Consider the following 23,918-nt stretch of genomic DNA (forward strand, 5'->3'; position numbering starts at 1 on the left):
GGCACTCTTTTAGCCTCATCTTACAGATGGGAAAACCAAGGCTCGAGCAGGTGAGTTGCCCAGGGTGTTACCACTGAGAAGTGGGAAAGTTGGGACTCAGACCCAGGTGGACGTCTAGTGCCCAACCTCTGCCCATCTGATGTTTACTGAATCAGCAAACGGGTTTGCAGGTCACGTTACATACTTGGCACTGGGTATTCTGAGGAGAGGATGCTTTTTTATCATTCCAGTCATTTAACTGACTCTCCCAGTGTGCAGCGGAGAGGACACGGTTCCTCCCTGTTCCATGAAGGCTGGACAGGAGAGGACACAGCTCCAGGCCTGCCTTCTCTGTCCCAGCTTCAAGTGAGACGGTTAAAAGATTTCTTTCTTTTCGCTCCTTTGCAACATGTAACCTCTCAGTCTCTGCCTCTCTTCATGTTTCCTTTTCTTGCCATCAGGAAGTAAATCTGCAGCTTTCCCACATGGCTCTGTGCCAGATGTTCTTTCCAGACCTGAGTCCTCACTGCAGCATCCTGACCTGCTTGCTGCTCAGCAATGTGGCCAGAACCATGATGGAAGACCTTCCGTGGTCCAGCCATGATCAGAATGCCCTTCCGTGTTCCAGCCATGACCAGAAAGCCCTTCCGTGTTCCAGCCATGACCAGAACGCCCTTCCATGTTCCAGCCATGATCAGAACGCCCTTCCGTGTTCCAGCCATGATCAGAATGCCCTTCCGTGTTCCAGCCATGATCAGAACACCCTTCCGTGTTCCAGCCATGACCAGAATGCCCTTCCGTGTTCCAGCCATGATCAGAACGCCCTTCCGTGTTCCAGACATGATCAGAATGCCCTTCTGTGTTCCAGCCATGACCAGAATGCCCAGGGCTCTGAGAAAGGAAATAGAAAATGTTCCTTCGACCCCTGCACTTCCCCCGCTTCCCATGAAGTGCATGGAATTCACGCACATCGAGGAGCAGCTTTGGAGGGTAAGTCACACTGTAGTGGGAAAGAGGTTTGGACACCAGCCGTGCTGCCTCTGTGTCCTGATTCTAAGTCCTGATGGGACCTCAGCGGCCCTTCACCCCAACACGTCCTGCACAGTCCTTCTTGGTGGCCCATCTATTAGCAGCACAGCCAACGTCATGCCCTCACTGACAGCCCACCCTTGCACGACCCCAGCCCTGCCCGAGGTCAGCCCTGCCCATGCCCCAGCCTCATGATGCACCCACCTCAATGCTGTGGCCCCACTTCCTGCAGCATCCCAGTCACCATCACCCCCTCCCCACCCTCCACCCCAACATCCTAGTCTTCGAAGAGCCAGCTGTACTCCCGGGCTCCTGTGGGGCCATGCTGAGCCCTCACCGAGCCTCCTGCAGGCTCAGCGCACCCCTCACCATCACTGATGGATGTGGGCTGTCTCCCCTGCTGGACGAGGCCTGTCCAGTGTTAGTTGTAACAGTGGTGCTCACACATGGTGGTGTTTGCTGATGTCTGTTGGGCGTGTCAACACACAATCTCACTGCACAGAAGCATCTGGGGTCATCTGAGAACAGGGGATGGCCAGCACAGGCACCCCTGTTTCTTGACTGCACCTGTGCAGCCGGTAGGGTGAGCCCCAAGCAGGACTGAGCACCCAGGACCATCTAACACCTGGCTTAGATTAGGGCGGGCCCCAAAGGGTCTTGTAACAATTTGGGCTAGAACCCTCTCGGCCCTCTCTCTCTGGGAAGCTTGAGTTCCCGCACTGCCCACAGTCCCTGCAGCCAGGACACACGGCTTTCCACCCTGTTCACCGAAGAGCTGACCCAGAGGCTGCAGTGTCTTGAGTGCAGGCCCCAAAAGGTGTGTCCACGTGTTAGTCATTGGTGTGTGGACGTGACCATATTTATATTGGGGGAAAGGGGCTTTGCAGATGCGATTCGGTTAAAGAGCTTGTGATGAGATCTTGCTGGATTACCTGGATGGGCCCTAAATCCAATAAAAGTGTGTTTATAAGAAGAGAAGAGGAGAGACCCAGAGAGGGGGGCTGCGGGGAGACGGATGCAGAGACGGAGCCATGTGTCTGCTAGGACCTCCTGGAATAGCAGAAGCTGCAGAGAGGCGAGGAAGCATTCTTCCCAGAGCCTCTGGAGGGGTCACGGCCCCGCCGACACTCTGATTTCGACCCTGTGGCCTCCAGAACTGTGAGAAAATACATTTCTGTTGTTTTAAGCCACCCAGTTTGTGGTGATTTGTTACAGCCGCCCCAGGAAGCTGATACACAGGCCTTCCATGGTCTTGCCTGCCCCCTCCCACCCCATCCCTGTCATGCTGGCCGCCTTCCTGCACCACTTGGACCAATGTCCCAGCCCCTGGGAGTCTCCCACACCCCAGATGTCCACACACACAGTGGCTGTGTGCCTGCCTGCGGGTCTCTGTCCAAATGTTACCTTCCCACCGAGGCAGCCCGGCAAACCCCGTTGAAACACAGCCTACCTGCCCCACCATTCTCATGTCTGGCACGCACCACCTTGCCACACGCCGAGAGCTCACTGACGCTCCATGTGTGGTGGCCATCCCCCTGCGCCCACCAGAAGGTAGATTCCAGCAGGCTGGGGATCTTGGTCTATTTTAGTTTCTTCACGGATGTGTCCCAAGCACCTGGAACGAAGGCTAGTTCATAGTAGGTGCACAGTCAGTGTTGGCGAATGAATAAGTTCAAGGGCAAAGAGCAGGCTATCCTGGGAGCATGCCAGAGAGAGAGGAAGGGCTTCCTAGTGGTCAGGGCTGAAGGCTGGCAGAAGTCCCATGGCGCTCTCCCCGGGGAGGAGCGGGACTCGGCCATGTGAGCCTCCTGGAATCGCAGACTCACAACGTCCTCAGCGTGCAGAGGAGAGCCTGCCCACATCCCTCCGTGTGGATGGGTGTCAGACGTTGCGTGTAAGAGCAGATGGGGAGGCATGTGGGATTTTCTCAGTAAATACCGAGCTAGGCCGGGACCAGCGTCCATGCCAGCTGACCTGTGAGAGGAAGGGCCCAGAGGGCTCTTTATGGCTAAAATAATGTGTTGTAAATTGTTGGTGCCGTTGCAGTTGGGGGTCTGGCGTGCCTGGCTCCTCTCTCCGTCCCATTAATTACTTCAGTGCCGGAAGCCCGCTGAGGACCCCACTGAGATGACTGAACTCACAGGTTACTCCCGGCATTCCAGAAGGCACTATTCTTATCCATGGCATCTGCCATTTGAAGCCAAGAAATTCCTGTGAAGGGGAGGCAGGGGGCCTGGGCGAGGCCACCGCTCAGGGAGCACCTTCAAGTCCCAGATGCAGGTAGCGCTTGAATGCCCGGGAGCCATCATGCCCACGCCCAGCCCTTTGAGCCAGGCTCTGTGCTAAGTGACAAGAGGTGCCTGACCCCCTCCCGGGGACCCGGGAAGGGGACTGGCTCCCTGAGGCTGACTCACCTCACTAAGTGCCAGCCAGGATGTGGCCCCTGGTCCTTGGGGTGATCACTATGGGCCTGGCCCTGCCAAGGGGGTAGCTCCTGCTGGTCCCAACCCCAATTAGCCACCAGCAGTTGGGTCTTCCCGGGTTCCCGCAGGCGAAGGGCATAATCTCACCTGTGTCATCTGGGTCCTGAGTCCTGGGACGGGCAGGGGACTGTCACTGGGCCTTGGTGCCTGAGGTGATCTGGCTGCCTGGCTCCATGTGTAATTACGGGCGCCCGAGGCCACCCAGGACGCCTCAAGCCTGCAGTTCTGGGCAGTGCATTTCTAGAGCTGTAACTACAGCTGGCAGATGATTAGAAAGCGCACCCGACTGAAATAATGCCTGGAGTTTCCCCATTTAGATGGTGAGTATGATTGTCGTTAAACATCTTGTCTTCCCCTAAAAACTGGAGGTGTTGGCTCCTCGGACATGGGCCCTGGGGGTCTGCTATGCTGTTCCAGGCACGTGTCTGGCCTGGGTTTGGGGTGCATTTGTTCTCCACGACTGAGTTCTCTGTTGACTGTCTCTATCAGTGGCCTCCAGCCTCCAGGCTGTGCCTCCCGCGTCCTGACACCCTCCTTCTCCCATCAGCGAGCAAGCCCCAGGACCCCACGTTCTGATCAGCGTATGTGTCACCAATCTGTCCTGTCTTCCTCCTGTAGCATCCTGAACTGATACTTGCATTGCTCTCATGTTGACTTGTTCGCGGGTTGGTGCGCCGAGCCTGTGACTTTCAAAGGAAGACAGTTGACTCTGAGTTCTGTGTGTTTCCCGTCCCCCCATCCAGGACAACTGAAATGACTAGATGGTTCCACTCTTTGACCAGAGATGATTTAATATTCATCTACTCTCAGACAAGCCAATCAGTCTTTCTGTTCACACACTGGCATACACACAAAGTCGGGGAAGAGTTTTCCTAAGCCCACTGACCTACATTCTCCTATCATGTAACCAACCAGACTGAAAACAGCCCTAGTGGCAGCGCTACCAAAAAAAGCACAGCTTCTCACAGCACCACACTGTGCACAGTGGTGCCCAGCCAGGCCTGCCCAGCCTTCCTACCACCACTGCCTGTCACAGCCCAGGCAACTTCAAGACCTGGCTCCTGTGACACCTCCCCCCTGAAGCCCTCCTGGGTTCCTTCAGACAGACGACTCCCTCGACCGCCCTTTTCCCACTGCAGGGTTTTCAGGGCCATTGGGCATATTCACCTCCACACCTATTTGGTGACTTTAATCTCTTATATTGAAGAGGCACAGACTGGCCCAGGCCGTGGAAACCCTCCTGGCTCTCTCCTCCTGCACTGAACTTTCCAGAGCACATGCAGCATCCAAGGCCAGGTACAGGTTGGCCACATCAAAGGCCAACAGGAAACGTGCTGGTGAACTTTAGGGGTCACACGGGGTAGTGGACAGAACCAGCGCCCAGGGAGCTTAACAAACCCTCTTCTTGATGAAGTGGCCAAGTGGCCCACCTTCGATTGTCTTGTCACCTTTGGGGAAAATGAGAGCTGTAAGGGTTCGGTACTGTACCTAAAACAATGACTTAAGGAACAGCATCACCCAGAGGGATGCCTTGTCAGACAGACAAGGGGTAGCTATAGGCTCTGGGCTCCTCCCCCTCATGTGACTTGAAGCCTCAGTCTCCCCATCTGTACAAAGGGGATACTATTCTTGCTCTGTTTCAGTCACAGGGTGGTGATGAGATGAGATAACGTGGGAGAGAATGGTTTGGAACAGGGAAGTTCGTACAAATAGGACGTATACTTCCGCGCTTTTACTTGCAGACCTCAGAGAAAAGAAGGGTATGTGTTAAAGTCCTAACCGTCCTTTGCACATTCAGGAAAGGGAAGGACTCCATCTGGCCCCATCACCACAAAGCGACAATAGGGACTTCTTCGTGTGGCGTGGTCAGCCTGAGGTTTGGGCTGAGGGCTCTCCATTCAGCTCAGACACCTGGTGGACCGCAGCTTTGAGGACCCTGCAGGACACGCGGCCCTGTGGCCTGGGGCTCCCTTCCTCTTACCAAGTGTGGCAACCAGGGCAGCTGTCATCCACACCGCTGCTAAAGCATGACCTTTGACTTCCTAATTCCTTTTCAAAATAGCCCTGACAGTTCCTGGATGAAAATACGGTGGTACTAAATGAAAATTTATGTGACAAGGCCGTCTAGGAATGAATCGGGGCTGTGAGGGTTTGTTTAAAAGAGAAATCATCCAGCAGGGGCTGACCGATCATCTCTGCTAACCTGGCCCTAATGGGGGAAAGACTGAGCTGTGACACGTCACAGTGGGAAGCTCAGTGGCTCGGGTGTCCCAGAGCAGAGCCTCCCCAGGCTTCTGGCTCCTGGAGGTCCTGGTGGCCCCGCAGGGACCCGGATTCTTCCCCGCCTCCCTGCTCTCGGTCCTGTCTCCCCAGACTTCTCCCTTACAGAGCGCGTCCTCCTCAGATGTGTCCTCACACGACCGGGGTGGCCTGAGAAGGACAATAGACAGGCTTTCTTGCCAGTTTGTTGAGGACCCCACGGAGGGGCCACCACTCCAGAAGCTGCCTCCACCTTGTTACCAAGTATTCTGCATGACAGTAAAGCTGCTACCCAGAACCCTGTGACAGTGACCTTCAAAAGAGACACAGACACGACATGTCCTACACTCTGTCCTCGTGTTTGTGGCCTAGCATGGAGCTGTGGCCGCACTTACAACTGCTGGTGAGAGAAGAACAGTTTCCTCACCTGTGACGGGGGGTGACCACACCTTCCTGCGAGGTCACCGTGAGCACGAAACGAGATGGTGTTAGAAGGCTGGGGCAGAGGTGCCAGCACACACTCCAGACGCTGGCTACCAGGTTGCATCGCGCTATTATCAATATCAAGCCACGCTCGGTTACCGCTGCCCTTTGCGTTTAGAGGTGCAGGGGTGGTGACCTCCCACCTGCACGCTGACTATTCCTAAATCTCAAGGCCAGTGCAGCCCTCCCTGCTGACCACAACCAGGGGGTCCTCCAGTGCCAGGTGCTGAAGTGGAATCCCTTCTCTCCCCACAGGCCTTACCTGCGTCCGTTCATGGGAGGAGCCGTTGCGGAAAGGAAACAGGTACCCCAGGGAGGGGCACATGGCAGAGTTCCCGCCACGCAGGGCCAGGTAGGGGATTGGCAGGGTCCATGCGGGTCTGACACTGGGAAGTGGGGTCCGAGGTCAAGATGCCCAGGAAGGGCTGGCAGGCAGGTGGGTCCTGGACCCGGGGTGAGCCCTGGCCCTGAGCCCCCACAGCTCCACAGGACGAGGCTCGCTGGGTTCTTGCTCCAAGAGCTCCATGCCAGGCTGGGTGTCCAGAAGCCTCGAACCCTTGCTCCCCTTCCCACTTAGCCAGCTCTTAGCCACTCTTCAACCCTGGGCACAACTGCCCTAGCCGTGTGGGGGGCTGACCTCGCTCCTGCCCCATCCATAGGCCCGTTGTAGACTGTTACTTGCGCCTGTCACTCCTCCTCCCTGCAGGTCACCTGCCTGAGGAGGCCCCAGCCAGAGGTGTGCCTGAGCTCTAGGCTCACATCCTCCTAGCCTGCCAGCAGGACACTGGGCTACAGCTGCTCGTGCTGGACTCTCTGGTGCCACCTGGTGGTTTCCATATGCAACTGCAGCAGGGCTTGCACCCTGCCCAAGGGGCTGACCATGTGGACCACCTCCTGGTCTGCGAGGCTGACCCGTGGGGCTCCCCTGCTGTCCCCAGCCTGGGCGGCTTTGCTGCCCTCCCACTAGCTGGCAACAGAGGCTGTGTTGCACTTGTGGGACCAGGGCTGAGGCCCCCGGGTTTGGGGGAAGGGTGGACAGGGGGCTCTTTTGCCCTTGATGCTAAACCTGTCCTCTGTGTGCCCCCAAAGCACCCTGCTCTTTCCCTGCTTGGCCCCTGGCGAGGCCTGTCCCCCTCAGAGCCCTTGCATGTCTCAGGACTCCCCACTGAGCAAATCTGAGACAAGTCCCTGGGGCACTTTGGGTGACCCTGCCTGCACACATCCCGACTACATCTCTCCAGACAACCGCTCCTGCCAGGGGCGTGATGGTGCTCCTGCTCCTGGGTCCCTGTCACCCAGAGAGACAGAGCAACTTTCACCCCATCTTTGCCCAGAAACTTTAGTCTCAATCAGCAGCGCCAAGATGCCGTCCTCATGGATCCGGCCGCCTGATGCAGAGGCTCCCAGGGCAGAGCCTGGTGCCAGCTCTCCTCGAGCCGCTGTCCTCTGTCCCCACAGGCCAGGCCAGGATGCCCAAAGCCCCTGGAATGTGCTCTCTTGCCGGGACCATGAGCTTGTATGAGGCTGTTAGCTGATCTGGGTGTCCAGTGACCCCTGCCTCGGAAGTGCAGGGGGAGAGCACGCACATCCCAGCCCGAGAGCTTCCGGGACCCGGTCAGCCCATCAAGGCAGAGGACAAGAGGTCAGGGTGGGCGGAGCCCACTGGAGCCTCTGCGGACCCATAACCTTGCAGGGCTGAGCACCCTATCCCAGGACGCCCTTCCCTCAGCCCGTCTTTGGAAGCTGTGGTGGTTTCTGCCCGTCCCGGACCTTTCATGTGTACCAGGTACCACAGGAACACAGATGCCAAAGCAGGCTGTGGGAGGCTCCTGACTGTCGGGGAGGAAGGAATTACACTGCCCTCTACAGGCGGGGCAGAGAAGGGAAGGCAGAGACACGTGGCAGGTCAGGGGACCCCAGGCCCTACACAGCTCCCCACAGTGAGGGTGTCTGCATGGAGGGCCATCTCTGCAGGTAGGCCCCAACACACCAGATGGGGAGTGATGAGAGCTGCCCAGGTATCAAGGTGAATGGTGTCTCCCCAGGCCCCTCGGGAGACCAGGGACCTGCCAGCTCTCACCAGGAGCTGCCCTCTCCCTGGTCCCATGGGCTGGGTTGAGGGTCAGGATTAATTCCTGGGCACTACAGACCTAGAACCACACCCAGCACTCTGCAGAGCGAGTGGGCCCTCTGGCCCTTTACCCCAGGACTTCCCCTGTACCCCAACAGCACCGTGGACAAGACCACCCTGGCCACCTGGCAGGTTTCGACTCCTGGAAAGAGGAGAGCTGGGCCTCGAATCCTTCCCTCGCAGGAAATGTCCACAGCTCACTCAACCCCATCAGCCTTTCAGTTTCGCAGATCCATGTTTCCTCTCTTTAGTTTAAAATAAAAAAGAGATTGTATGCCCCATTGCACCAGAAACACCGTGCCTCGCACACGTATGGGTAAATGCCATATTAGCATATACAGGCTCTGACGAGTCCTGAAGCAAATATGTTTGACTTTGTTCAACCCAGTAGTTAGCAAACCTATGTGATCATGGAACCATTTTCATATAATACTTCTTAGCATCCTACTAAACTAGAGATTCATGGAATTAAGGGGGTGACCAAGTCAGTCTTCCCAGGGCTCTGCTGGTTTTTGAGCTGATACTTCTGTATTCCAGGAACACCCCCCCCCCCCAGGCAAACCAGGACTCTTGGTCATCCCGCATGGACCCCACTTTGGGAAAGCTGCTCTGGCAAATTATTTCCAAAGCACATGCCACTTAATCCTGCTTTCCCTTTCTTGGATACCTGAAAGAAAGAAATTTAAAACACAAAAAGCAGAAAGGAAATTCATGATGAGACTACTGCTGGACTATCGAGCCAAGCTAAAAGCCTCAAATTCAGAGGGAGGGGTGTATGGTTGTAGGGGTGGGATGGGGGGAATCACTTCATTTCCATCAGGAAGGGAGTGCCCCCCAAGGGAGATGTGGGCATCCGTCACAAACTCTGTGACCTTGTCCAGACACTGAAAGATTCCTGGATCCCAAAAAGGCCAAATAATTCATGAGGCTTGTATTTCATTTGAGACTTCACAGTTATTTACTGGGAAAACATCTTCTCTACCAGGAGGGAGAGGAAGCGGCCTTTCTCCCCCTCCCCTCCCCCTCCCCCTCCCCCTCCCCTCCCCTCCCCCTCCCCCCCTCCCCCTCCCCCTCCCCTCCCCTCCCCCCTCCTCCCTCCTCCCTCCCCTCCCTCCTCCCCTCCCCTCCCCTCCCTCCCCTCCTCCTCCTCCTCCTCCTCCTTTCCCTCTCCTCCTCTTCCTTCTCCTCCCAGTCTCCGACAGGCTTGGCAAGGAGCTGCATTCCATCCCCATCCCAGGTCCCCGGGGCCCTCCCAGTGCTGAGGAGGCCGCGATCTCTCTCCAGGTCACATCACAAAGGAATCATCCTGGGCCCTCGCAGCCCCCATCACCGATGCCTGAGACCTGTGTGCCATGTCCAACACATAAAGGCTCTGGGGAAATCATTTTTTCTTTTAGACATATTGACCTATTTTTCTTTAACTTTCAATTTAATGCACTCACAGCATAACGATAAGATGAAAAAAAAAATCTAATTTAAAAACACCCACAATGCTCTCCACCCTAACAAATTGTGTTCGTTTTTCTCTCTTCCCGTCTGGCTAGCATACATGCACATATATAATTGATCCAGAGTTATAACCATGGGGCAAAGGAATGTGTGCTTTTCTTTTTTCAATAAACACATCCTTAAAAGTTTTCTATGTTTCTATTTAGTTTTCATAATTATTTTAGCAAATGGGTACATGCCATTCCAGTGAGAAAATGCTGAGTTATTTACCTTCCCATTCCCCTAGTTTAGCCTTTGAGGTTGATTCTAATTTTTTACTTTATGACCAATGCTATAATGAGCAGCTGTGCACATATAGCTTTTCCTCAGTCTGGATTATGAATTGGGATCAGTAATCCTCTGACACTTCAGACTTTTTTTGAGCACTCTGAAGACAGAAGGACACTACTTATTGTGCGTGGGTACAAGAAGACACAACACTGATTTCGGTTTTGGCCCTTCTTTTATAAATGCAGGTGACTGCTTAACCCAAATGTGAAATGAAGAGTACTGCAGGGTGGGGTCAGTGCGATGTCAGAGTCAGGACCTCTGGAAATCTTCTCTATATAAGCAACGAGAAAGCTGGGAAAATTGTCAAAATCAACTTTTTCAGAACTCTGGAAATTAATCAAAGACTTGAAATAATCCAGGAGGCATTTAAAAAAAAAAAAAAAAAAAAAAAAAAAGAAGAAGTTGAATCTCAGCAGTCAGCTCTGTGGCATTTGCTCTGTTCTGATCGCCTTTTCCCCAGCTCTGAGGTAACCTTAGAAGCCAACAGTCCCACAATCTCAGGGAAAAGCCACAGCCTGACAGCCACTGCAGGTGGCAAAATTGAGTTGGAGCTGCTCCAAAGTAGCTAGAGAATCATCATTCTAGAGAATTGGCATCACTTGGTCCATTCATTCCAGTTCCCCGAAAACATGGCAATTGTTTATCATCACAGCAGCCTGACGTGGTGATAAAAATTATGGCAAACGACATGACTAAAACACCTAAAAGGAAAGGCTTGAGAGATGGAGAAAGGGATGGAAGGAGGGAAGGAGGGAGGGAGGGTAAGAGGGAGAGGGAGAGGGAGAGAGAGAGATGTCCAGAAAGGGGGCTTTGAAAAACCCTGTCATATTCCTGGGAGTCTCGAAGGCCACGTGCAGGCTAGGGCAGGTTCAAGGCTGTGCACATACCCAGGAAACACCTGACAAGGCCTAAGTTCTCTCCACTGACTGAACCGAGGCTCTGTGCAAGCAGGAATGAAGGCTTATACTGAGCTGTAACCTGCTTGCCTGAGAGTTGAAGAATTGCCCCCAACACACAAGCAGTGTCCCTTGGCAAAGCCTGTGAGACCTGTTGGTTCCAGGAAGTGAATATAAGTTCTACCCAATGGTGAACTGCCCACTAAACTAACTGAGCACAGACTCCAGTCATTGCACATGACAAAGTGTACAGAATTCGTTCAGGAAAGTCACTAAACAAGCAAACAGCAACAACAACAAACCTGAGGAGGAAAATCTGATTTCTAAAGTTGCCATATTATTTAAAATACTCAGTTTTTAACAACAACAAAAAAGTATGAGGCAAGCAAAGCAACAAATATGACCCATATAAGGGAATAACAGCAGTTAATAGAAATCGTCCCTGAGAAAGCCCAGGTGTTGGACTTACTAGACAAAGAATTTAAGTCAGCTATTTTAAATACATTTAAAGAACTAAAGGAAAATATAAGAAATTTGTCTCATCAAATAGAGAATATCAATATAGAGATACAAATTATTTAAAAAGAAAACACACATAGAAATTCTGTAGTTGAAAAGTACAGCAATTAAAATAAAAACTTCACTAGAGACTCAACAGCACAGTTGGACTATAAGCAGAAAAAAATCAAGAAGCCTGAAGATAGGTCAATGAAGATTTTCCAGTCTGAGGAACAGAAAGAAAAAATTGAAGAAAAAATTGAAGAAAAAGGAACAGACTCGAGATCTGAAACACCATCAGACATACCAACATTTATGTAATGGGAGTCCCTGAGGGGAGGGGGAAAAGAAAGGAGCAGAAAAACATATAAAAAATAATGGGCAAAACTTCTAAACTTGATGAAAACCCTTAATCTACATATCTTAAAAGCTTCATTAACTCCAAGTAATTAAACTAAAAGACAGCCACACCTAGACACATCATAATCAAACTGTCAAACCCAAAGATAAAGAGGAATATTGAAAACAGCAAGAGAGAATTGACTCATCACATACATGTGAGCCTCAACAAGACTGACAGCTGATTTCTCATCCAATACCATAGAGGTCAGAAGACAGTGGGATAACATACTCAGTGTGCTGAAAGGAAAAGACTGTCAGCCAAAGAATTCTATATCCAGCAAAACTACCCTTAAAAATCAGGAGAAATTAAGACATTTCTAGATAGGGAAAAAATCAGAGAATTTGTCACTGGCAGACCTGCCTATGAGAAACAGTAAAGAAAATCCTTCAGGTTAAAATAATAAGACAACACATAGTAACTGAAACCGACATGAAAAAATGAAGAACACCCGTAAAGGTAACCTATATTGGTAAATATAAAAGACAGTATGTATGTATCTTTGTAACTCTGTTTTTCTATCTGATTTTAAAAACAGCTACATAAAACAATAATTATAAACATGTGCTTATGGACTTATACTATATAAATATATAATTTGTATGAAAATAAGAGCACAAAGGAGGAAAAGTAACAGTTTTTTGTACTATTAAAATGAAATTTGTAGTAATATAAACTAGATTGCTATATTTTAAGTCATTAATTGTAATCCTCAGGGCAACTGCTGATAAAATATCCTAAATATATAGTAAAAGAAATGACAACAGATTAAAATGGTACACTGGTAAATACCACATTAATACACAAAATAAGGGAAAAATAGAGAAACAAAAAGACATAAGATATACCAATGATATACTATAGAATTGTACACTTGAAACCTATATAATTTTATTAATCAATGTCACCCCAATAACGTTAATTTAAAAATTACCAAAAAGTAAATTTGAAAAAAATAAATTTTCCAATCTCTTTTTTAAAAGACATAAGATATATAGAAAAGGATGCAAAACAAATTCAATGGGGAAAGAGTAGTTATTTCAACAAATGGTGCTGAAACAACTGGATAGCCACATGCAAAGGAATAAAGTTGTACCCCTGCCTCAAGCCATATACAAAAAAAAAAAAAAAATGAACAAAGAGTGGAATAACCTAATGTAACAGCTAAAATTATAAAGCATTTAGAAGAAAATATAGATGTAAATTTTCATGACTGTGAATTAGGCAATGGTTTCTTAGATATGACACCAAAAGCACAAGTGACCAAAGATAACAATAGATAAATTGCACTTCGTCAAAATTTAAAACTTTTGTGATTTAAAGCACACTATTAAGAAAGTAAAAAGGCAACCCATAGAATGGGAGATAATATTGCAAGTCATCTATCTGATAAGGGACTAGTATCCGGACTATATAAGGAATTCTTACAACTCAACAGTAAAAAGACAACCTAATATAAAAATGGACAAAGGATCTGAATAGATGTTTCTCCAAAGAAGAAATAAAATGGCCAATAGGCACATGAAAAGATGTTCAACATCGTAAGTCATTTGGCAATTGCAAACAAAATCACAATGAGATACCACACCCACTAGAGTGGCTATATCAAAATGATGGACAATAACAATTATTGTTGGGCTGGCCCAGTGGCTCAGGCAGTTGGAGCTCCATGCTCCTAATGCTGAAGGCTGCCGGTTCGCTTCCCACATGGGCCAGTGCGCTCTCAACCACAAGGTTGCCAGTTCGACTCCTCGACTCCGCAAGGGATCATGGGCTATGAATAACAACAGCAACTGGACCTGGAGCTGAGCTGCGCCCTCCACAACTAAGGTTGAAAGGACAACAACTTGATTCAGAAAAAGACCTGGAAGTACACACTGTTCCCCAATAAAGTCCTGTTCCCCCTCCCCAATTAAAAAATCTTTTTAAAAAAATTATTGGTGAGGGTATGGAGAAACAGAATCTTTTACATTGCTGGTGGGAATATAAAATGGTGCAGGTATTTTAAAAACAGTTTGGAAGTTCCTCAAAAATGTAAACAGAATTATCATATAACCCGGAAAAATTTCATTTAGATGTACATACCCAAGAGAAATTAAAGCATGTATATATAAAAACTCACACATATATGTTAATAACAGCATTACTCATAATAACCAATAAAAACAATGCAACTTTCCATAATTGATGAATGGATGAACAAAATGTGGTCCATCCACACAATGAAATATCGTTCAGCCATAAAAAAGGAGGAAGTGCTGACACACGCTATGACACGAATGAACTTTGAAAACATTATACCAAATGAAATAAGCCAGACACAAAAGGGCCACATATTGTGATTCCATTTATATGAAATATCCAGAATAGGAAAATCCACAGAGACAGAAATTAGATCAGTGGTTGCCAGGGGCTGGGAAAGAGGGGGGGCTGAGTGTGACCACTCATGGGAGTGGGTTTCTTTCTGGAGTGATGAAAATTTTCTGGAATTAGACAGTAGGGATGGTTGCACAACTTCATGAATGTACTAAAACCACAGAAGTATACACTTTATTCGGTGAAAACATTATGTACAGTGTGATCTCGTTTTGATAGAGAATGCATTTGTGTATTATATTTAGAAAAAGACCGGGAGGGATATATAATAAACCATTAACAGTGGCAGTTTCTAGATGATGGGAACATAATGTTCTTATTAACTTATTTTTGTTTTCTAACTTTCTAGAATAAGCATATAGTGCTTTTGTAAAAAAAAAAAATTCTAATTAAAAACAAATGTAATTGCAAAAAAATATTTACAAAGCTATTTCCTATGTAACCAAGAAATAGATCATTGTCAGCCTCTGGAAGTCTTTCCTAGTTAAAACCTCCTCCTACCCACCCACCCTTAAGGGTGGCCACTGTCCTCATTTTTGTAATGACCATCCCTTGCTATGCTGTTTATCCCCAAATATGTACAGTTTAGCCTAATTTGAACTATAAATCAATGGCATTGAGTTGTATGTACTTTGGGCATCTTGCCTCTTTTGCGCATTGTGTCTGTGAGCTCCTCTACACTGTTGCATGTAAATATGGTTCGTGAAGTTTGGCATTGAGTAAATATACCACAACTTATCCATCCCTTATACATTGAAAGGCATTGGGGTGATTCTGACGAGCGCTGCTGTGAAGATTCTGGAACATCCTCCTGGTACCGAGAGGCACAAGTTTCTCTAGGACGTATAGGGTGTGACATACCAGTTCATTAGAGAATGCCACCATTTCCAAAGCGCTGGACAGTTAATACTCCCGCAGTGGTGTGTGGCAGTTCTTCCTGGGCCACACCCTCCGTGACATTCAGCGTGGTCATGCTTTTTTTTATATCTGCCAGTCTGGGGGGGTGGGGCGGTATCTCCTTGTGGTTTAGTTTGCATTTCTCTGACCATGGATGGGGTGGAGCACAGTGTCATTAGTTTATTAGCATTTGAATGTCTACCTTTAAGAGGTGACTGTTATGTCTCTTGCCCATTTTTGTCTCCTGGGTTCTCTGGTTTTTATTATACTTTCTAGAAATTCTTTGTATATTCTAGACATGAGTCCTTTGTAAGGTATGTATGTGGCGAATAACATCTATCCCTCTGTGGCTGGTCTTCTCACTCCTTTAGTGATATCTTGTGATGAACTGGAGGGTCCTACACAGACTGCTCTGTCTTTTCTTTAATAGTTAGTTCTGTCTGTGTCTTATGTAAGAAATTAGTTTTTACTCCAAGGTCAAGAAGATAATTTCCTATATGATCTTCTGAAAACTTTATAGTTTGATACTTGTTTTAATTTTTGATCTGCCTGGAATTGACTTTTGTCTGTGGAGTGAGGTAGGGGTCTGTCCAGTTACTAGGGCTGTGTAACAAAACACCTCCCTCTCCATTTTGTGTTATAAAACAACCATATATTATGCTCACAGATTTTGTGGGGGAGGAATCCATAAAGAGCACAGCAGGGGAGTGTTTTGCTTGTTTTTTGTCTGTTTTGGGCCCGCAATGTCTGGGATTTGAGGAACTCTTGAAGGCTGAGAGCTGGAACCATAATGAAGGCTCATTCACTCAGATGCCTGGAATTCTATGATGCCTGCCAGCCGGAGATCTCAGTTTCCTTCACATGGGTGGGTTTCTCCATATGGGCTGGTTCTGGATTCAGCTTGGGGGCTGGGTTTCAAAGGTCAAGCATCCTGAGAGCAAGAGGGGAGCCAGTCAGGTGGAAGTTGTGTGACTTTTAGGACCAGCCTCGGTGGTTCTCCAGAGTCACTCTGCACATGCTGTCGGTCAGGGTATTAACCAAGGTCGGCCCTGGTCCAAGGAGGAGAACACAGACCCAGCTTTCGATGGAGAAGTGCCAATGCCCATCGGGAGAGCTTGTCAGATGGGAGACACATAGGCATAGCCATCTTTGAAAAATGGAATCTGCCGTGCTCTCCAATCCCATTTCCCATGTGCATACCTGATTGCCCCAGGACTGTCTGTGGAGGAGTTCATCCCTTACTCAGTGACCCCAAGGACCTCTATACCGGAGGAGATGTTGTGTTTGGTTCCACTGCTCTGTTTGTCCATCCCTAAGCTGAGGGGTGGGACCGTGGGCTGCTTACTGCAGGATGGTGTGTGTTAGTTTTATTTGTATATGTGGTCTGGCCACTGTCCCTTTCTATATTCAGTATCTCCTCAGCAAGTAACTAAAGGAAACATGAAGCCCACTTGGCTTCCAATAGGGTTTATCTGTTTTAAGATGTAAAATTAAGTCAGGATTAGGCATCTATCTGACTCAAGATGGGAAAGAAAATCACTAAATGACCCAGATTTGTTTAAATGTTTTTCATATGCCTTCCAAGGAAGGGTCTGAGTGATCTGAAGAGTGGAACTTTGTTTGTTTAGGGAAAACAGATTTTTAAATAAGGTAGATTGAAGTTTGAAGAAACCAAACATTCAAGGTCTGTCACTTGATCGAAGTAAGCTTAACGTGGTCTATGACACACACATTCACTTGGTGGAGAAAAGCGGCTTTTCCTAAAAATGGAAGCACCAAAACTGCTGAGACTGGTTCGGTTCAGGTAAATAAGAATGTACGTAACCATCGTCTTTAAAAATACATATTTTGATGTGTGCAAACAGCTTTCCTCTTCTGATCCCTTCTAAACACCACATAGCCCCTTTCTGTGAATTGAGATGGAGTCTATTCACATTAGCTTTCATCAAACTTTCCTGGAGTTTCTCAGCCCAGAGCAGCCCCTCCAGCACGGCCCCCGCCCAGGCACCTCCAGAGCAGCAATCAGAGGCAAGCTTAATTAGAGAGTGGGACACCCAGAGAAACCTCCAGAGAGGCAGGCCCTTCATCCTTTTTCGTGGCAAATAAACACATCTCCAGAGGGTCCTTTCCTGTTATTAAATCCTCTGTGGCAGCTGCTGGGGAATAACTTCCAAAGAGTTGAGTGTAAGACGTATGTACATAGAGATGGCATCAGATTTGGAATGATCAGCGTTTATAAGTCTGGTGTTATGAGTTTCCTACCTCGCCAGCCAGCCGTCTTCGTACCAGAAAGAAATGAAGTCAGGGTCCAAGCCGGGTCCCAGATCCAGTCACCCTTATAAAACAGCCCGTCCAGTGAGGCAGGCTCGTGAAAAACACGGACCAAGCCCTCCATCCAGAAACCAAGCAGGCAGGAGGGGATCTGGGCAGGTGACCCCTGCCCTTCAGGCATGAGCCCCCCCCACCCCGTGGAGTTGCAACCCCAGGATTTAACCACATAGAAGCGGGTCGTCCTGGGGAGCCACACTCAAAGCCCACGTGTTCCTTGGAGGGCTCCTGCATGGAGGTGAGGGTCCTCCACACGTCCACCGTGGAGGGCCCACATCCGGGGCCCCTCAACCGCACAACCACGGAGGGGACACTGCAGCCATGTTCCTAGGAGGCTCACCAGGGCCCAGCTCCAGGAAACGTTGCTCCAAAACTCATGTTGCACCAAGGGCACCTTCAAGGAGCAGCACATTTTCTGTCAAATTTGCATTTCTTAATTTAACCCTCTTCTCTCTCACTTCCAGCAAATGTTAGAACCCACAGAGCCTTCCAGGCCTGGGTGTGTTTGGAAGAGAGCGGCCCTCCCAGGGCTGTCAGGGTGGGGCGGGATCAGGATGAGGGGGCGGAGCCAGGGAGAATAGGGGGCGGGATCAGGATGAGGGGGCGGAGCCGGGAGGATAGGGGGCGGGGTGAGGATGAGGGGGCGGGGACTGCGGGTGAGAGGGAAGGGCCTGGAGCGGGGCGGGACAGAGGTGACACCCAAGGTGCCGACTGCCCCTTGGAGTTTTGGGCTCCTGTGCTGCCAGCCCGGCAGGACTGCTTCCATGTTTGTCTTCTTTGGTTGGAAGCAGCACCCTTTTGTCATCTCCCACCCCACACCCTCCGCCCCACCAGGTTCCCCCAGTCTCAGACTCAGTGGAAGAGACGCTTCGGCTGAGCTGGATGGAGATGGGCACAACCCTGAGGAACTCTGAACCACCTCCTGTCGCAGCAGCATCACCTACAGGTGTAATGTACCTGGGGACAGTCACCTGTGGCAGGACCAGGAAGAGGGAGGCAGGCCATTTCAGGATGCATCACAGGCCCACACCACCTGCTTTAGTACCCCCTGGACTTAAAAGCCAGCACCTGGAGTCACTGTGGGAGGCTGTGCCCGTACCCCCAAGAACACCACCCCTCATCTGCCAGGTTTCTGGGGTGGAGATCAGAGGGCAGGCAGTGGCCCCAGGGCAGCTGGTCAAGGTACTTCACGCCCCCCCCACCCCGACCCTGTGAAATATGGCCACTCTGTAAATGCGAGAAGTGCAGAAAGATGAGGCAACAACACTCCCACTACCACCGTGGTCCCAACTTGCAGGAGGAGGCTGAGCGATGGCAGAGACGGGCACTGTGGAAACATATGAAACAAAGGGAGGCTGATTTCTTAGCCTGTTGAGTGGAGAGAGGGTCCAAACAAAGCAAAAAAAGAAACCCAAAACAAACAAAAAAAAACCCAACCAAAAAAGATTTCGCAACTGGAGGAAGAAACAGCTTTGTAAGTGCCCAACAAGAGTCTAATTAGAGACTTTAACTGAAGTTTTGCAAATGAATTATTTACAATTCTTCAGAGGGAAATGATTATAATAATAACCTTCATAGTTCCAACATTACGCTTATTATGCTCTTTTCTTCTGCTCCAGAAATTCTCTGAGGTCTGTCATCAAGCAAAATGCAAGAAGAGTGAGGCGAGCCTCGTCCCTCGGGCGGCACGCTGCACCCGCTGGGCCAGCCCTGGAGCCTCTCTGGCCGAGAGCGGAGTTGAAGAGGGAAAGCTGTTTCAGCCTCCTCTCTCTCCCCTTGCTTTGTTTCCCTGTGACTTAACGACGCTCTGCTCACTTAGTCAGGACTCAAGGCGTGGTAGAGGCTCAGAGAAGAAACCAAAGCATCCACTCCTAGCAGCGGCAACCCCTGGGACTGCCAAGTTTATGGAAGTGACACAGAGCTACAAGAAAGTACCCAAAACTGAGGGGCGATTTATGCTGCTTCTGTGGCACATAGCAGCAGCTGTCTGATTGGAAATTAAGGGTCTGTCTGTTTAGGATGCACAGCTGCGAAGCCATCGCATCAAAGGGGCTAGAAGCTGCTGGCTGACCCTGGATACCTCCCATAGGGTGCAGAGCTGACTCTGATTTCCCCAAAAGGGAAGCTTGGCCCTCTAGGCAAGAGTAATAGCACCCCTCGCCCTGCACGCCCAGGGTCCTCTGGTCATGCCCTATCCTGTCTGCTCACTCATCCCTCGTCCTCAGCTCACCTGCAGCTGGGGGCTTGTGTGGGGCAGGCCTCTGGCTGCCAGCAACAGGACCTGACTCCATCCCGCATCAGCCCACAGCAGCCTGCATGGGCTCGAGAACCACCAAGGCAGAGGCCCACAGTGGGAGAAGGTGTCATGCAGGGACTGAGCTCCCGCTTCCCGCACAAGAACGCAGGATATCGCGAGACCAAAAAGGAACACCCACGGAGCCATGGATGGGGGGTTCATACCACTATATTCTCACTGGCAGCTGGGATGGAGACACACAGAGCAGGAGCCACATGATCTGCAATCCACCAGCTGCTTCTCTGCCAACCAACCAACCCCCTAGCTCAGCCATGGCAGTTATATCGGTGGCCAATGGCTTACTGGTAACAGCTGATGGCCAACTAGTCACAGCTGATGGCCATCTACTACCCGAGCCAGCACCTTTGCATATGAGGCCGAGAGCCTGGAAACTGCTCTCTGGGACTCTGTCCCCACACTCTACCCCTACAGGATCTCGCCTCACAATCTACGGGACAAACATCTTCTGCAAGGGGCCCCGTGTCAGGAACGCAGCTCATGAGAAAAAGCTTCAATCCAGTTCAAGTAATGTCCCAGGGGGTGTCCCTCAATGTCCACCTACTTTCTGGGCACAGCCAGATCTCCTGGGCACAGCCAGGGTTTCCCAGGGCACCACCACTCTTTCTGGGCACAGCAAGGCTTCCTGGGGCATAGCCAGGGTTCTCAGGGTACCATGCTGGAATAACAGTTGCTCACAGCCAACGTGCCTACATATTCTCGACAGCAGCCAGTCGAGACACAGGAAGCAAACATCTTCCAGTTCCACTGCATGGTGGTACGTTCCCAAGCAAACAGTCAAGCTGTCCATTAAATCAGGGATGGAAGACAATTCCCCATAGTCCACAGTCGTTCGCCAGGGCTGTGCGTTGGCCTCACAGTGTGTGCCCTCTCCACAGGGTGAGGGCTCCAAGTCCTCTCCAACCTGGGGGTAAGGGATGACCTTGACCTCACCTGCATCCTCTACCAAGGACTCAGCAGGCGTTTCCTCCTGAGACTATAAGTCCCGTACCTGGGCTGCCTCAGCAAGCACTGCCCAGCCCACACGGCCGCAACGACCTTCGCTTTCTCCAGCCTATGCTGGTTGGAGAACCGCCCACATCTTCCCACCCCTCCATGGGGGTTCAATTCCTGAGAACAGTGGCCACCGGGCACCACACACTGTGTAGGGGCCACATGTCCCCCTGCCCAGAGTCAGACATCGTTCTTACGTGGCAGGAATCCTGCTCACCGCGCCAGGGGTCCCAGAAGGTGCAGGCCTCAGTGCAAGATGTCCACAACCCTCGGAACCTACAGCAGCAGGTGACCAAAAGGAAGGCGATGGCAAGAGGGAGCTGTGCCATCTGAAAGCTCGAGTCTCCCAGGCAGACCGCGCCTCCCGTTCCCGGCACCGCTCCTCACAGGCCTCCCGAAGCTGAGCTTTCACATGTATAAACTGCTCCATTACCCCTCTGGGTATTCTGGCTGGCACCGTAGCCTGCTCGCTGCACCATGCGTTATGCAAGGACTGAGCTCCCGCTCCCCACATAAGAACGCAGGACACGGTGAGGCCCAAAAGGAACACCCACGGAGCCATAGGTAGGGGAGTCACACCACTATGGTCTCACTGGCGGCTGGGTTGGAGACACAGGAAGCAGGAGCCACATGATCCGTAATCTGCCAGCTGCTTCTCTGCCAACCCACCCCACTTGCTAGCTGCAGTCCTCTAGCTCAGCCACGGCAGTTACATCAGTGGCCAATGGCTAACTGGTTACAGCTGATGGCCAACTAGTCACAGCTGGTGGCCATCTACTACCCAAGCCAGCACCTTTCCACGTGATGCCGAGAGCCCAGAAACTGCTGTCTCGGACTTTGTCCCCACAGAAGGCAAGGCCCAAGCTTTGAAATGTGGGAGGTCCCGCACCCTGCCCACATCTAGGCCCTGGGGCAGTGAGCCAGCTCCATGGGCGACCCAGTCTTGTACCAGGCCATTCAGGCAGCCAGGAGGTGCCAGAAGAAGGACGCAGCACAGACATGGTCCTGGGGGGAAGCACAGCCAGCCAGATGCTCTGGTGTGCAACCTCCAGGGACACGCCCGCGCTCCTTCCCCTTTCCTCGTCCTTTTTCTCTCTTCCCTTCAGAATCCCCACCACATACCGTGTTTGCCCGAAAATAAGACCTAGCCGGACCATCAGCTCTAATGCGTCTTTTGGAGCAAAAAGTAATATAAGGCCTGGTATTACATTATATTATATTATATTATATTATATTATTATATTATATATTATAGTATAGTATAGTATAGTATAGTATAGTATAGTATAGTATAGTATATTATATTATATTATATTATACCGGGTCCTGGTATTATATTTTATATTATTTTATTGTATTACATTATATTATATAAGACTGGGTCTTATAGTAAAATAAGAACGGGTCTTATATTAATTTTTGCTCCAAAAGATGCATTAGAGCGGATTGTCCGGCTAGGTCGTATTTTCGGGGAAACATGGCATCGCTCTCCCCATCCAAGTTCCCTGTCAGTTGATCTTCTACTGGCCTCACACCACCTGGTCTCCCCAACTCCGTGCACCCAGCAAGGATCCCGGGTTAGCGTCCTGGGAACCTGAGCATCTCCCACTCTTCCTACCCCACCCCAAGTGGTGGCCTCCACACTCGATCTCCCTCTGAGGAAGATGGGTGTGGACATTGACTTTTGTGATCAAATTTTCTGGCTCTTGTCCTTCATCCCACTCTTGTTCTTGGACTTTCCCCACCAAGCTAAGTGGGAAGGACACCATCGAAAGGACACCTCCTCTGCCAGAACTTCCTGAATGCCAGTGTCTTCCCGTCTTCTCTTTGCAAGTGTCCCCCTGGGGTGGCTGCACTGTAGCCCTTATGTTACAGAAGGTCACCCTTTTGCTCCCTCCCAGAAGCTATGGGAGGTAACGGAGAGGTGATAATGTGATAACCACGTGGGATGACGGCTTGTGAAGGATGCCTAGAAAAAGATGGGAAATGAAGAGGCATTTATATGATGACCATGATACATAAGTTATGTGCTCGTGTGGACAGAAATGAGGGAAGACATGAAAGCAGTAAAGTGAAGGGCTGTGGTCCACAAGGCTGTGTCCCTTAAAATTCTTATGTTGAAATCCCAATGCCCTGTTGCACAAGTGATGGTGTTAGGAGGTGGGACCTTTGGGAGGTGCTTAAGCCATGAGGGTGGAGCCCTCACGAATGGGATCAGTGCCCTTATAAAAGGCTTCAGAGAGCACCCTGGGCCCTTCCGCCGTGTGAAGACACAGCGAGAAGGTACTGACTGTGAACCGGGAAGGGGTCCTCACCAGAACCCGACCATGCTGGTGACCTGACCTTGGACTTCCAGTCTCCAGAATGGTGAGCAATAAATCCTGTTGCTTCTAAGCCAACCCGTCTGTGCCATTTTATTGTAGCCCGAATGGATTTAGACAGAGGTTTCCCATCTTCAGTGCCTGTATTGTAGTCAGTTCATTTTTTAACACTCACTTTCGGCTTGTCAGAGGATAACCCAGGGAACTGGCATTTATGCCAGAGCCAAACGGCAGGAAGCATGGACTCAGCACGCCCCTACATGTGCTGCAGCCAGCATGGGGACCCTGGTTACTCCAGAACCTTCTGCAGTGGGGCTGTATCTGACACGCTGGGCACCCACCACTCTCAGCCTCAAACCATGATACATTTCGGTAGAAATATTTCTTTAAAAATGGATTATCCACTTCTTAAGGGAAGTAAAGCAAACAGTGCCCTTTTCTGTAATGTCTCAAGGCCATCAGCACAAATCCAAATCCTCTATTCACTGAGACACACCCCTGTGATGACCTCAGGGCTCCAATGGTGGGGTCAGCTGGAAACCCCAGGGAGACCTTGGGGACGGGACCCCCAACAGGGAGCCTTCAAATTCTTCTCCTTGTGAAGCAGCACAACAACGTGGTGACATTTCTTGAAACTGGGCGATAGGCACGCAGAGGCTGGTGGTATTCTCTGCCTTTAGGGAAGTTTGGAAATTTTTTATAATGAATTTTTAATTGTCTTTCCTGTTTTCTACAGTTCCACACGAACTGTA

Source organism: Rhinolophus sinicus, linkage group LG01 (assembly GCF_036562045.2).
Source record: "Rhinolophus sinicus isolate RSC01 linkage group LG01, ASM3656204v1, whole genome shotgun sequence".
Taxonomy (NCBI): domain Eukaryota; kingdom Metazoa; phylum Chordata; class Mammalia; order Chiroptera; family Rhinolophidae; genus Rhinolophus; species Rhinolophus sinicus.